At 36.1% G+C, this 16,018-nt stretch overlaps 1 long non-coding RNA gene across 3 annotated transcripts; it reads right to left on the minus strand.

The window, feature by feature from the left end:
- Positions 1 to 2,836: 2,836 nt before the first annotated feature.
- LOC137472271 (uncharacterized) lies at positions 2,837 to 15,028 on the minus strand. 3 transcript variants are annotated; one of them, XR_010998094.1, is made up of 6 exons: positions 14,326 to 15,028; positions 12,907 to 13,064; positions 10,872 to 10,980; positions 10,397 to 10,716; positions 7,867 to 8,294; positions 2,837 to 3,852 (listed from the first exon to the last, which is right to left on the minus strand). It is a non-coding gene; the product is annotated as an uncharacterized lncRNA (long non-coding RNA). The 3 variants fall into 3 exon arrangements; XR_010998093.1 differs by lacking the exon at positions 2,837 to 3,852 and having other exon boundaries at positions 7,820 to 8,294; positions 10,400 to 10,716; XR_010998092.1 differs by lacking the exon at positions 2,837 to 3,852 and having other exon boundaries at positions 7,820 to 8,294.
- Positions 15,029 to 16,018: the final 990 nt, after the last annotated feature.

The raw sequence follows: 16,018 nt of genomic DNA on the forward strand, positions 1-16,018 counted from the left end.
GGACAACACAGGTGAAAGATGGAGAAAAGAAAACAAGAAACTTATTTTCCCCTTTATCTTTTTTTTTTTTTTTGATATCTCAGTCAAATCTGATTATTTTAATCATTATTTAGCATAATTTCACCAATTTTGAGCTGCTTAGGCATTTGTACAGGTGCCATATGTGTTTCCAAGACCTATAAATTCTAACTGCCCTTGCATAGGGGATCTGACATAAACTTTTCCAGCTTCAAATCACACTTGGCAGCTGGGACATACACTCCAAATTTCTAACCCTTCTGGGGGATAAGGAGAGCTATAAGCCCCCTAATCAGTGCTCTGAGAGATGTCCCTGCCCTGCTAACAGCGAAAGCCAAAAACTTCCTCCAGCCAAATTGTCGTCATTGTCAGCTGGCTGTCTCTGCATCCTCCTATATTGCTGTGCTTGCTAAAATAAGTTACAGTAAGTTATGTAAGCTTCCCTTTTACTAAAACTATGAAACCTGAAAATAAAGATTTGTTCATAAGGTTTTTAAGATCCCTGTCTAGAAGGCAATAAATTTCCTGTTTCTCCCAAGATAGTTGTTTTGGCTGCCCCAAAATGGCAGAAGAACCCAGTGTACAAGGAACAGAAGGAGACTGGCAGTCTGAATTCTTGTGTCCTAACAACTGTGCCAGCTCAACCGTCTGTGTTATCCTCTGCTTCCTCACTACACTTGTGTTTCTCTCCCTTTTTCAGGGAGAGGAAATTAATTAGGGGGAGGAGTCAATATTTTATGTGGGAATGTATGAAAAATAAGAACAGAGTATCCCATAAAATTTCAAAAGAGTAAGTTGCCACCAGTGTTATATTCTCCTCCTCTTTTGAGCATTGCGAAGTATTAAAGAGAGCATTTATAAAAGGTATTTATTTCTAAGGAAGAAAGAAAAGAACAAAAGATAGGAAATACTGTGTTAGTGTCTGTGACTGTTATGCATTCTGTAAGTCTTCAAGGAGTTTGAGTTAAAAATGGAGGTTTTTATTTCCTTCCCTCAGAACAATGGAAAAATCTTTTGCCATTCTGTAAACCTGTATGAGATAGAAGCAAGAAAGAAATAAAAGAATTTCACTTCCTTGAGTACTTGGGTCCATTTGGGGACTCTAGTTTTTATTATATAACCGAAAGGGAAAATATATATATATTGTAATATAAATCTTTTAGTTCACACTGTTTTCTTTCTTTCTTTCTTTCTTTCTTTCTTTCTTTCTTTCTTTCTTTCTTTCTTTCTTTCTTTCTTTCTTTCTTTCTTTCTTTCTTTCTTTCTTTCTTTCTTTCTTTCTTTCTTTCTTTCTTTCTTTCTTTCTTTCTTTCTTTCTTTCTTTCTTTCTTTCTTTCTTTCTTTCTTTCTTTCTTTCTTTTCTTTCTATGAAAAAAACTTCATGCTACAAGGCAAAGTAAAAAGTGAAGGCATTAGGTTTCCTTCGATGTTCCAGTGACATACTGAAATAAGTCTTACTGTTTATCCTTCTTACATCCTCCTGAAACAAATCTTTATTAATTCTCTGTTTGAAATAGAACACAATGTGTGTCCTCATAATGGGCCATATCCTGCTATCAATATTTTAACAGATCTCCCATGGACTGTAATGTGGAGTCTGCTAAAAAAACGATGGCACCATTATGCTCAACTGCAAGTATATTTATAATTAAATTATTTTTCTTTGAGTTCATTCAAATTTCTGTCTATGAGAAATTAAAGTGCCCTGGTTAAACTAATTAATTGTAAACACATTGTGTTGTGTTTATTCTGGTAATGTTTGCTTCAGTCTGAAAACCTGTCAGAATTATTCATGTTTTCCTGCTATGGATTAACACACAAAAGTTCAGCAGCTTAGTAAAGATTCCAAAGACAAATTACAGCAAAAGTAATTTGCTCTGATTATAGGAAGCAATTGTTATAACCAAGAATAATATATATACAAGTCAAGCCTTGTTGAATAAAGCTGCATAAAAGAGAGGAAGGAAGGCTAGAAATTGCAGAACAGTAAACTTACTGAAATAGAAGAATTTATGAAAAATTTCTATTTTTAATCTTCTGACTTCCATCAAGGTTCAGAGAGCTGGGAAATAAAGTATAGGAAGTTTCAGCAAATATCATAGAATCTCCAGTGAAGAAGTATGTGCTTTAGAAAATAATTCTCCATGCCATTTAAAATTTAAACAAACAAATTGATTGCAAAATATATACAGCAATTTATTCAAGGGGGAAGACTTTCCAAAATAAGAGAGAGATTAAGTTTCTGGGTTGTATTACATTTGACTAAGCCTTTTAGCTGCTGTTTTCCTTTATTAAGTGCCTGAATTTCTTATTTCTGGGTATTTCCCACCACTGAGATAAGGAATTAATGAATTGTTAGCTGAATTTGAGCCCGTTCTGTCTTTCCTTATGTTGTCTTTATTTCTCTTGGTAGCTTTTTGAGGTTTTCTTTCCTTCCCTTCCTTTAGTGCTTTGCAGCTCTTGGAAATCTTTTAATTTACTCATTCCAGAAACCACCTGAAAGATAAGTCTTGGTAACTATCAATGCACAAGATGATCAAAAGCTTTATGAATATGATACTTTTAATTTTTTTTCATCATGTGTGCTAGATAAAATTTAGTTTTTTAGACTTTCACATTGCATAAATACATATATAAATCTGTTTCCCTTTTTTGAGTGTTCAGAAACAGTATATCATTAGAGTAGATGCATATGTCTATAAATAGGGTTTTTATGGCTAGATTTTTATGTGTCTGTCTGAAAATTTTTTCAGCCCATAACAAAAAGCAGGACAAGCCAACTGAGCAAAATAGAAGAATAGGAAGAACATCACCTCTAAAATACTGAGTATCTCTCACACAAACAATAGTGGAGTGGAGCATTCTAGATAACTTGATTTTAAGCAGAAAATCTCTTATTTCCACAAAGTTTCTGACAGGAATGGAAAATGGCAGTTTATGAATGATGTTTTTTTATAATCAGAATGGAAAACTGCTCAATCACAGCCTCCTTTCTTCACCATATTTAATCTGGACCTTGATATCTCTTCTTGGGTGCAGCAGGAGAACATGTACAGAATTCCTTTTTATGCTGCAGTGCATTCAAATCATTATTCAGTAAATATTGCTGGAAGGATCTGTTGCATTTGTGCTATTGTTCATCCATAATGTGACAATCTATGTATACAAATCCATTGGGCATGTGTTTTGCCAAGGTCCTTACTCCCAAAATCAGATTTAACTTTTCTATGGAAACTAGCCTACTAATTTATGAGACAACAGGAGGCCAGCAAAATTCTTCTCATCTGTATTTCTCAGCAGTAAATAAAAAACAAATATACAAGTTTAGGAACTGTTTCTCTTGTTTTTGCAGTTCTGCAGGACCAGTGTTTTCTAAGTTAGTTGCTTCATGAATTCTTTGGTCTTGAAAACTAGAGAAGACACACAGAAGCTTAAAATGGCATCGTATTTATGTATAGAGTTTATAAATATCTGTATATGTATATGTGCTTATGTATAGAAAATTATCTAACCCATTTAGGCCAGGTTATAAATGAACCCTGTTTTCAACAAATTAAAGGATCCAATATCCCACAGTAGATGAAAGCTCTCTCTTTTTACAACTGCACAAATGTCAGCTGCTCAAAATGGGCAGAATGACTAAAGGATAATTCTCTGTTCCCCACCCTGGTGCATGAGAAGTGCTGCAGTGTGGGTGGTGTACTCTTGCCATGTATTTTTGGGCCACCAGTATGAGACATACCACTCAGAAGATTACAAAAATATTTGCATCGATGTCTTTTTATGGAGTCTTTATCTTTATATAGCTTTTTCAGTCTGCTGCTTGGTGTAAACCTGCAATATGAGAAAAAATCTTGAAAAAGCTAAAAAGAAAAAGGAAAAAAAAAAAACACTACCAAAATTAAATTTACACAACACAGTGAGGGTGAACATGCCCAGTCTGGTTTGTTTATAATTATTTTCAGCAGATCTGCTTACAAGTGCTATATGCTGATATGTCTCATTGATAAGAGACACCACAGTAAGAAACAGAAGGATTTTTCATAACAAAGGAAAACTTTTCATAAAATAGAGGACGATTTTTCATATAAGAGAATTGAACTTAGCATTGTCCCATTTGCATCTTTACAGCTTAGAGATTAACTTGGTGTTTATGCTGTGACACAATGTTAAGTCAACAGATCAAAAAATAATGAATTGTCGTTTCAAGGCTGATGCACCAGTGTTTATTATTGTTGAGACACAGATTTCTTACATGTGTAAATTTTTCACTATCATAAAATTGATTGAGGATGATCTTTAATACTATTTAGGAACATTTAGGGACATTATATATTTCACATAAACTATTAGACTTCTTATCTTTAGTAAAGGCAGTAAGTTTCTGGAATAAAGCTGATCCTACTAGCTGCATGATGCTAAACCACGCTTCAGTATCATTTAAATGAACCATAATTACAGTTGCAGTTGAATCCCAACACCTGCCTTAGCTGATTACAGTAAAAAACCAACAAATAAGCATAGCTTCAAAGGAATAAAATTAAACCTACCAAATCCCTATGACTGTTCCAGCAAAGCTGTGGAAAACAGATTAGAAAAGAGGTCAGTGAGATATGTTGTGAGGCAGACAATATAATATTCCTTTTGTATTACATGATAGAGCAGAGAAGCTTTAAAGCATGAGCTTTATACTGGTAGTTCAGCTGATATTGAATTGTCCTTGGCTGGAGTAACACCAAGAAAACAGGTTTTGCATCTCTCCTGATCCTCTATCCCAAATGTGTACAGGTTGACATAGCCTACAACCTTCTGATGCCACCATGGAGACACCATGTAGAGTTATAAGAGGGCACAAAAAAAGCATCCAAGTTTCCTGTATTTCTTACCTCCTGAGATTTATTTTTGGCCTGTTTGAAGCAAAATTACATGCTTCAGATGTGGATGAAGTAGAAAGAATAGTATTCTTGTAATTGTTGTAAAAGAGTATTGTCAAGCATTCTTGTAATTGTTATAAGAAAGTTAACACTAGTGTTATCTAGCACACAATGTTAATTTATTGATAGCAGTACATTTATCTTTTCATGCACCAGTCTAGCAAACACTGCGTATTTTATCAGGACAGTACTTTTTTTTTAAGAATCTGATGCAGATTCTGCATATCAATCATGTCTTAAATTGTCAGCTCTTATTCTATACTTAACATTCAAGCAACATAGCAAAACCACCTTTGTTCTGAACTCAGTGGGATGTGAAATGCCAGCATAGTAGAAAAATACCATTTCTTCATGTAGAAACAGACCATCAGACCATCAAAGATGTCAGGATTAATATGAAGTGGGCTGTCAGAAGTACTATTTGCACTGAAAAAGCAGATAAACAGATTTCAAAATGGGACTTAAATGCTTTTCCTTTTAAAGTATTAAAGAGCAACTATAAGTTCATTTCTGTGTCAGGAGTAAAAACTATGCCATCTGGTAGGACAAGGAAGTTTTCAGGCTGTAGTCACAGTGAGTGCAGTTGGCTCTGCTGAAGACTGTCTATACTGCACATTGCAGTACAATGTAGAATTTCCAGAGATATATAAAAGGAGGACCTTGAGTACTGGGAGGAATAAAGCCACATTAGTTAAGATTTCTGCTTGGATTAATACATACTGCTTTTCATCATAGGATTTGTGTATTAAAATTCCAATTGGATTATCTTCAATGGAAATGTTGCTATAGTGCTTCTAGTTTCCAATCTAGTGCCAGCATGACTCTGTGCTGGGATATCCTGAACCTGATTTCATAGGCAAAATTAATACAGATCATCATCTTGAGTATGTGCTACTCCACTTATGTAAGAGTCAATTTACCTACACACTAGTAATCTGAAGAAGTCACAAACCCAGCCTGAGGATGGTGCAGAGGAATTGCCAAGGCACCATCTCATGGGAACTATTAGCCTTTCCTGCTCGCAAGAAAAAAAAAAAGTGTGAAAAGCACACTTTTGTGCTTCCAAAGATATTGGAAAACCGGAGTATAAAGCCGCCAGAACATTTGGCAGGCTGGAGCACATAGTGTGAAAAGATGATAGACTTTAATTTGTTCAGTCTGGAGAAGAGGAGGCTCATGGGGGTCTCACTGGTTTCTTTATTACTTCATGGATGTCTATACAAGAGGCGGAGCCAGAATCTTCACAGTGCAGACTGCAAAAAGTGTCAAGATAGCAGAAATAAACTTCATCAAGGTCATCAAACACAAGATAGTGAAAGGAAAAAAACTCTTCACAGTGAGTGTGGTCAGAAGTTTTAAATTAGATGTGATCATCTAGGGGAGTATATCCCATCTGCATGTTTTATATGCAAACTATGTGAACAGTTGCTATAGTGTCTCAATTCCATTAACAGACTTTTTCCTACCAGAATGTAAAGATGAATTAGTAAAATGCCCCATAAGTATCACTAGTAGCTGAAAAATAGCTATGCATGTCATGAATATTTAGAATTCTTATCCTAAAAAACTCCCATGTTTTAATACAAATATATGGGGTTTTTTTGGTTTTCCTAAGGATTATTTGAAAAAATACTGTTGAAACAGAAGGTGTTGAAAGTAATTTCTTTTGAAATACAGAAGTTTTTGATACAAAGTATTTATCCACAAACTGGTTTGAAAGCTTTTTTTGTTTTTTAAGTTGTCATAGAGCCAAATTCTGTTTTCAGTGTGAAGCATGTGGCTACACTGGAGTCAGCATACATAAAGTTATTGAAAGTTTATAAACTTATAATGTTACAATTTGGTTCAAATTTTTTAGCACTTCTGCCTAGAATTTTTCAACAAATCATTATATAATCTCAACACAAAGCTTTATTCTAACTGCTTTTTGATGCATTTTGTAGAGCAGCTGACTGATGCTCAGCATGTAACAGTAATGAGTGGCTGACTTTGCAGTATGATCAGCAACCATTGTTTTTTGAGATAAAAGGCCCCTTGGGCTCAGCCTTGCAAAATGCACAATATTCTGGCTTCAGTTCTGCCATCTTGGTCAACACATACATGATATGAAACATCTGAGTCAGCTCCCAAAAATAATGAGGTTGCACTTGCATTCAAAGACAAACACACACTAAAACATCTCTCTGAGCACAGCACACACCATCCCACAGGACTGGCTTTCTACCTTATCTGATTATGCATGTGCATCAACTTGTCAGCTGCTCTACTCAACCACAGTTTTACTCTCAACAGAATGGCTGACAGCAGCTCGGGAAATTTGCGTTATAATACGTGTCAAGAATTTGTGTTACTGTTTGCTAAGAGAATGAAAGAGGTCATACTCACAGTTGATACTGATGTGCAAGCATGATCAGTTGTCTGTATTGTAGATTCATACAGCACTGATCAAGTCAGAGGGTGTTTCCTGCAGGTTAACAGCTAGCCGATAGTCCAAGCCCATTTACAGTGATAGTGAGAAAGATAAGTTTGATAGAGTTGCAGCTACAGTGCTAGAAATACATGCTATCCAGAGCAATGCTTGAAAACAGAAACTCTGTGGTTGAATACTCTCTCACAGCCAAAGAGCGAAGACTGCTGTCCAGTGAAGATGCAGTCAGATCCTTCTTCCCTGGAATACATATATACAAGCCATGATTTTTGGTGTTTTTACAGAGCTGCAACTTGTTTTATCTCAGTTTTATCTTCTATTTAGGACATGCACGACTGCCTTAGACCAAAACAGACTACTAGGGCTAAAGTAACATGAGGTCTTTTACTGTCATATAACTTGCTGCTCTTATTGCAAGTTTTAAAAGTGAACCACATCATTACTTTTCATCAGTTTATTCTATAAACCAACTTCAACTTCAAATACAGTGATGTTGAAAGAACCATGCAGAGCCTGCTTTTTCGTCAGGTGTTTCCAACAGGCAGTGCAAAGATTTAGAATATTTTACTGGCATTGCTGAAATCTGTGTAGCTGATGAGAAATAGATGATGTGAGTTGCTGCAATACAGGGTGACTTTCGGTCCTCCCCTGCAAGGGCTGGCTGGATATCCTACAGTAAGGGTGAGGGTTGCCGTGCACACTCCTCCTTTAGCACATTGGCCAGGGCATGCTTCCTGAGGGTACATTATAAATGTGTTTTCCAATTTGAAGAGCATGGTGATGAATTAGGATATACACTACAGAAGAGGGTGCTGACTCTTAAGTTAGCAAGTCACAGACCTTTGCTGCTGACTCCACCATCCATTAAGAAAATGCTTGATCTCACTCTCTCATATCTGACATTTCAGAGTACACTGTGGGAAAGAGAAGTTCCAATTGAAATTCAAGCCAAGTAAAACAGAAGAGAAAAATGCATTCTGTGAACTGAAAAACGGGGTTAGAGGTTTGCATAGATGGAAGGGGCTCTAAAGGGTCAAACTTTTGAAATCCTTCATACAGTTTGACAAATAACTAAAAATAACAATGAACTTAAAACTTCCATTTTACTTTTTGAACTTTTGCAGTTCTGGTACAGCTTAGGATATTTACCACTGTTTAAAATAAATAACTTGTCCATAAAACATATAAAAAGAAAATAAAACAAACTTCCAACAACCCACCTTAAGTCACTTGGTTAAGAAAACAGTGTACTTACTTATTTCAATGTAATATACATATATTTTTTTAACATTTTAATATCCCCAAGTACATTTCTGTGCCTATAGCTATATAAATAGCTAATAATATAATAGCTATATAATAATATATATTAGCTAATAAATACAATAAATATTTAGCTAATAATAGCTAAAAAGCTATCTAATATCTATTCCTGGCTATTGCTGTGTCTGTAGTGGACACTGATAACAGAATTTTGGAACAGTTATAGAATATCACCAGATTAGATGGAATACACACACTGAGTTGTCTGAGACTTAATAAACCTGTAGGAAATTTCATGGTGATTGCTAAAAATCTGCAAGGGGAAACACTATAGCACATTTGTGGCAATGAGAAATATTGAATGATGTACTTTCTGAATATTTTTTCTTGTGATTCATAGCTTTTATTTACATTGACTAATTGTGCAGCAGGCCTCAGAGATAGTAAAATGAAAAAAAAATATTGGCAGATCCCCTGGTCATATTGCTAATGGATGACATGCACAAGCATTATGAAATAGGACTTCTATGACTATTTTAATTTGCTTATATACTGAATTTAAAACAGAAAAATATGGCTGGATAGGAATTCTGAATCTGCTAGTGTTCATTTAGGGTTGCAAGTTCAAGGGCAGTTCTTGGGTCTTATTCTTTATTTGCCAAGAAATGTTGGACCAAATGATCCTTGAGGTATCTTCCAACCTGGTATTCTGTTTCTATCCTATGATTTTCTATCAGTATATAGCTCATGTCAGAATACCCCTGGCCTTGAAATGAGTTGGTCTGTTTACACTGACAGCTATGACTGACCTGAATCTTCCTCAAATCCATATTCAAAGATCATTAATATAGGAACTCCTCAACAGTGCTCCTGAGAAAACCTGTGGTATCAGGTAAACAACATTCCTAATTGTCAAATTTTTACAATTTATGTGTTAGACTTCACTGAAGTGGAAGATGTTTTTAAGTATTAATGTAACAGTTCAGTCTTGCAGAACTTCTCTTCCCTGCCCCTTCTCAAAGCTGTTTTAAGTGGACAAAACTCAGAAAGGGAAAGGAGCCACCCACCCTCAGGCTGATCCCTGAAGGAGTCTCATCATGAGAGTTTAACCAGATCACAAAGAGGATGAGGGGACTGGAGCACATCTCTTGGGAGGAAACCTGAGGGAGCTGGGCCTGTTCAGCCTTGAGAAGAGATGCTTGAAGAGGGGATCTTATCAAGGCATACAAATGCTTTGAGGGCAGGTCTTCAGAGACTGGGGCCAGACTCTTTCCAGGGGAAAGTGACAGGATAAGGGGTGATGAGCATAAACTGAAACACAGGAAGTTCTGAAAATGAGCAAAAAAAATTCTTTTCTTTGAAGGTGACAGCAGTGGAGCAGGCTGCCCAGAAAGGCTGTGGAGTCTTCTTCCGTGGACATACTCAAACACCATTTGGATGCAATCCTGTACAACCTGGTGAACCTGTTTTAGCAGGACGGTTGGACTAGATGATCTCGAGAGGTCTTTTCCAATCCCACCCATTCTGTGACTCACTGAGAAAGGACAAATGCAAAATAAAGTCTTTGCATGAGGGAAAAATGCAAGAAAACCTTTGTCTAAGCAAAGACAAATTTATGTTCACACAAATTTCCATTCAGTCAGGTACACAAAAAATGCAAATTAAAATAATTTAAAATATTATTAACCAGTTAAAAATAATACTTCTTAACAAAACCCAGAGAACACAGCCTTGAAATTGTGCTCAGAAAGACTACTTTTTCTGTCTTTTTTCATTTTTCATCAGGAATATCAAAACACTGCATTTCTTTTCATATTGTTTGACTTGAATTGGAATACTGTATTTCATTTGACTGTCTCCAAATGTTTAACATTTGTCACTTCAATACTTTCAGGGGTGAGGGAGAGGTCTGCAATGGTGCCACAGATATCTTGTTATGGAACAAAATTTTTAATTTATTTCCTCTCTATTGGCATTCTTGGTTGAAATACTGCCTTCAATAAAGCTAGGGCAGATTACTCTCTGCCTGAGCATCAGAGCACTCAGGAGAGTCAGCACAGCTGACTGTGAGTCCTGGAAGAAGAAAACACTTTCATTTTAGTACACCTGGGCTGCTCAGGGGCTATAGCTGAGTCAGTGCTCATCTCACCATCTTTGGCAGACAAAATGTGTCTATGGCAGCCGTAACTTAGTGCGTGTTGACGTCACTTGTCAAACCCAGGAAATACCTGGGAGGGAGCACACAGAGTTCTCTGTTGCCATGGCTACCTGCACTGCCATCCTCTAAAACCAGTGTCAGTATTTTGGTCCTTTGTTCATGTCTGCAGTGGAAAAAACCTGAAAATAATAACAAAAAGTAAATTTCATTTCACATGCTTGTTGTACTCTGGATTATGGGAAGTTACAAAACCATAATTTGTTTTAAAAAAGAAAAATCACTGTGCAAGGCACTAAAATGCCAGAGTTGATTTCCACTTTTGTTTAAATTGTATAAATTGTTTATTCAAGATTTGCAAACATTGTTTCTTGATTACAACTGGATTTTTCACTTGTAGCTCTTCAAACACAACATGATTAAATATAACAGGAGTAACATTCAACCCACATAAAAATAATCATAATCTGACAAAGTGCTAAGTAAACTTTATTAGCCCTTTTGACAGGCCAAGTGAGACTATCCAGAAGCTTTCTTAAGATACTGTGTAGTAGAGCCTATTAAGGAAAGTATTTACTGAAGCTGATATAGCAATAGGTAGTCAGAGAGGGATATAGAGCCTTATTTGTGACATAAGATGAGAGAATATAAAAATATGCACCTGATTATAAAAACATGATAGATGAACTGTCTTTTAGTTTGTTTCTGAAGTGTTAGGCTTAAACAGATCCTAGATACATGGCAGGAAAGCAGCTATGGAAATATAAAATGTTATTAATTCTACAGAATAGCTGTCATCATTGGTCTGCATATTTTGTAGCTAATTGATTGTTATATTCCAAAACTTGAGGGCTAGCTGAGAGAGCAAGACTCTATGACCAGGACACAGAGACAAGGGGCCCGTGCAACAGTGTTCTGCCTTCCTGGGAGCACTGTGAAGCTGGGACAATCCCTCTCCTTCTGCAACAGTATACTGCAATCTAGTCAATATGCTATTACCTGGTTTTATCTGTTTTAAACAGTAGAAATAGTCTGATAATTTACATTTTTATAAGTCAGAATAAAAAAATGGCAATTTTCTTAGAAAAAAAACCCTCAAAACATGTTCTGGACCTGATCTGTAACCTGCCTAATTTGCTGCTTTTTCACTATTCATCTCTTAGTTAAAGTATTAAAACTCATTTAGATTGGATTCTATTGAGTAAAATCCTGGGAAACTGTGATTTTAGAGTATCATCACGATACATAAAAGAGCTCAGAATAAAACAAAATACCAGCCATATAACTGACTTGTTGAGCTATTTAGGGAAATAAAGATATATCATATCATAGGAGAAACTCAATTCTGGTGTTCACACTGGATGATAGCAGATATTTAAATAACTTCAAAATCTTTATGGAAAATCTCATGGACATTTTTCTGAAATTTTCTGCTGATTCTTTCTGAAACTTAGGTTTTTTCAAGCCAAGCTCCTACTTCCTAGGCCTATTGTCTTAGTAAAAATGAATAAAACGGGACAGTAACCAGCTGAGTACTTCCACAAGCCTGCTGGCATTTGAAGTAAGTGAGGGGAATACACAAGAAAATACACTAAGAGTAATTAAAAATTTGCACTTTCAGACAAGTCTATGTCCTCTGCTGCTTTAACATCCAAGTCAAGCACTAAAACTTGAATTTCCTACCCTATATATAGTATAAAGCATGTCAGTAGAATCAGTTTCAGGAAAAAAAAGAAATTGACTCACAGAGTCAGGTTTTGCTTTGCCTCTGACAGAGTTGTGCAGTGCATATGTCACTGTAAACTTGCCTCAAGACAGCTCCAAATATGATTTAGGGAATTTAAAATAACTATAGTTGAATCAAAGAGCTTTGATAGCAACTATTATGACATCATTTCAGTGAAAAAATTACTGGTGAGAACTGGGGAAAGGTCTTCATAATAATTAGATGTAATAATAGAAGTATCTGGCACACCAATATAGCATTTTCATCTCCCTACAGTTATTTTTGCACTTAAGTGCCCCCCAACCCAGCAGATAATGGACAGATCCAAAAGCAAGCAGTTTGCCTCCTCAAAGGCATGGATGTAAAACTGGCTGTTTTAGACCTGCAGTTTGTGAGACGGCTTCATTCCTGGAGCACTGTTTAGATTACTGGGCAAGGCACCAGGTCAAAGATTGTTGAGACTAAATCCAGCCCCCCAGCAAGGGCTATCAACTCTTTCATGTAAAAATTACATTGACTGCTCCTGTGGAAATGAGGATCCTTCCTGTGAATGAGGACCAAATATGAGAGACTTACTTTTTGCTTCCAGTTAATGATTAAATATATCTGGAAATTTGAATGCAATCAGTATTTTCTACTAATAATTAATGTTTCCTACTAAGTTAAAATATAACATCTTCAGTCTAGCAAAACTGCTATTCAGGGACAGCAAATTCACTTTTTATATATGAATTTATGGTATTGGCTGGAGTTTCATTCCAAAACTACAAATCCGGGATAACTTCACCTGATAGCAAAGCATCCCATCATACAAGCAATGAGTAAGTAAAAGGTCCCAGTGAGACAGAGGTGCATAGTAATTTGGAATGGCTAAGAACATAAAAAATTATCAACTTGTGTGGAAAAAATGAGGGTTACCATAGTACCATTTTTTCCCATTTGGTTCACACAAGATATAGGAATTTTATTTACAGAAATGAGTTTGAGGTTAGATCTACAAAGAAACTTTATGAAATGCATTCGGTAGCTTTGCAAGGATGGGGCTCATCAGTGACTGGTACAGGGTGGAACCTGCCTGGGATTGTTGGGCACTGCCAGCATTACAGTGATCATATTCCAGAGAATAAGCACTGGAAATGGGATAAGGGAATATAACTAGTACTGCTTCCACTGCCTGAGCAAACATCCTTACTGAAGTTCATAGCAGAATGTAGTAAGTACAACAGCAGAAGGCATATAAAATAACTTGGATGATCAGTCTATATATATTTATTGATGACATTTCTCTGTCAGAGTATCAAGTGATTATACTAAACAAAACTGTGAGTGGTATCTATTTTCACATCTATATTAAGAATATGTAGCAATGCATGCCAGAATTTCTCAGTTTTCATTTATTGTTTTGACATCAGCAAGCAAAAGTGGGTGTCTTACACCACCATATGACAAACAGCAGATGATATTGCATGGTCACTGTGGAAACTGCATTTCTGAAAAAGAGGTTCATATTTGTACTTTTTTAATTAAGATAAAGCACAACATTTTCTTCAGCATGCCTACTGTAACTTTGCTGCCAGATTGCCAGAGTTACAAGTAAAATGAAGGTGCAAAAAATAGCTAGGATTCTTTTATTTTCTTTAGTTTTTTATGAAATCATTAATATAATTCAAAGTTTAAAAACTATAATATTCTACATGAAGGAAACAGACTTTTGAGCAAAAAGATGACAGTTCACTGATCTTGGTAAAAGTACATTAAGGACAGCAGAAAGCACTCACTGGTTTTGATGGGAAATGGTCACCTGATATAGGAAGTAGATTCAAAAATACACATTTTCCTTCACTTGCGATGCACTAGGTATTGATTCAGTAGTGGTGTTCAGACAGCAAAAAAGGCTAATGGTGTAGTTATGGAAGAGATTGTTCACCATACAGCAAAGTTCAGTAGCATTGTAATAAAGGCACAACACTAAAATAGAAAATATTCCCCGATGAGCAATAGAGACTCCACACTGGCCAAGAAAGTGTTAGGAGGCTGCTGTAGGTTTAAATAACCCTCTCATATTTACTTTCAAAATGATTGCAGGAGAGGTGTCAGTTCAGTTGACAGAGACTGAAGTAAGTCTCTCTCCATAGCTGGTGCCTTTGTGAAATTCTGGTGTGGATGGGCATGGCCAGGTTTTCTTATAAATCAGCTGCTGCCAGCTGTGGTTGCATAGGTATGGAGTGTTTCTGTCACTGCATGGGCTTCTTGACACGGGGTTGTGGTGATTCAATGATGCAGCTCCACTGCAAAGAAATGAAAAGGCAGATATGAGTAATACACTTGGAAGAGGATGTCTGCGGAGCAGACTGCAATTACATTTCAACAGTCTGATGTGACCATCTCCACTGTGGCCAGGTGCTTTGTTTGTCCCTCTTTTGGTGAGTCTTTTTTATCACATTGAGTCAGATAAGGCCGAAGCCCTGTTGCATGGAATGTGCATCTACACTGTTGAATGTGATACTGAGAAGAAAGTGGTGTCACTGGAATGTGCCTCTTTGGCAGGGCAGTCTCTGAGAAGCAGGGTCAATTCTTCAGTGGTGTAGTAATGCATGCCTCGAGTGTGTCAAGCAACAGCTCCTTGCAGTGATGCAGGGTCACGTATATGTGCACTGAGGAATTTTTAGTGTCAAAGCATGTAGCTCTGTAATTCACTTTGGTGCTTGTCCAGTGCAGGAGGAATATATTCTTATTTATGTACTGAGATTTCTTTTATGCTGCACATAGATTGCTGTGGCTTCTCAAACAAAACAAACAAACAAACAAACAAAAAAACCCAAAAACCAACACAATGAAGAAACAAAAAAGGCAAAACAAAACAAAAAAAAAAACAAAACAAGAACAAAAAAAAAAACCTCAACCAACCAATAAAACAAACAAACAAACAAACAAACAAACCCCCAAAAAAACTCAAAAGTATGAGGGATTCTTCATATGTTAAGAGCTTGCTATACATTTTTAGAGTTATTTTGTGGCAGAACTATTTTACAATCTTTCACAGCATCTTCATAAAAGAAATCTGTGTGAAAAGTGGCACCACAAGGTTTCAGGCAAGTATTAGTACTATAGAAGAGGTTTTTTTTATTTTTTTAATCACTGCACTTAATATCTGTGGTTTTGAAAAAATAAAAAAATTGCAGTAATGTGAGCTTTCCTATCAGTAGAGATGTTATGGCAACTGCCTGGTGACCATTAATTCAACATTTCATTTGGATGTGACTTTATCCTTTTTTTGCAAGCAGTTTGCATCTTAAAATCTGTTTGACAGAACAACCCAACAAAGACCAAAAAAGAAGCATTACCCTTATTTCAACTCTCAATAATGGCATGATGAATTAGAAGATGTGAAGATATTTAAGCCTTTAATTCAACAAATTATGCACCCACCACTGCATACTAAATGTTAAGCAGTAGCTCTGAAAATGGCCTTTCATTACGATTGTGCTTTACTT

The sequence above is a fragment of the Anomalospiza imberbis genome, chromosome 4, assembly GCF_031753505.1.
Source record: "Anomalospiza imberbis isolate Cuckoo-Finch-1a 21T00152 chromosome 4, ASM3175350v1, whole genome shotgun sequence".
Lineage (NCBI taxonomy): Eukaryota > Metazoa > Chordata > Aves > Passeriformes > Viduidae > Anomalospiza > Anomalospiza imberbis.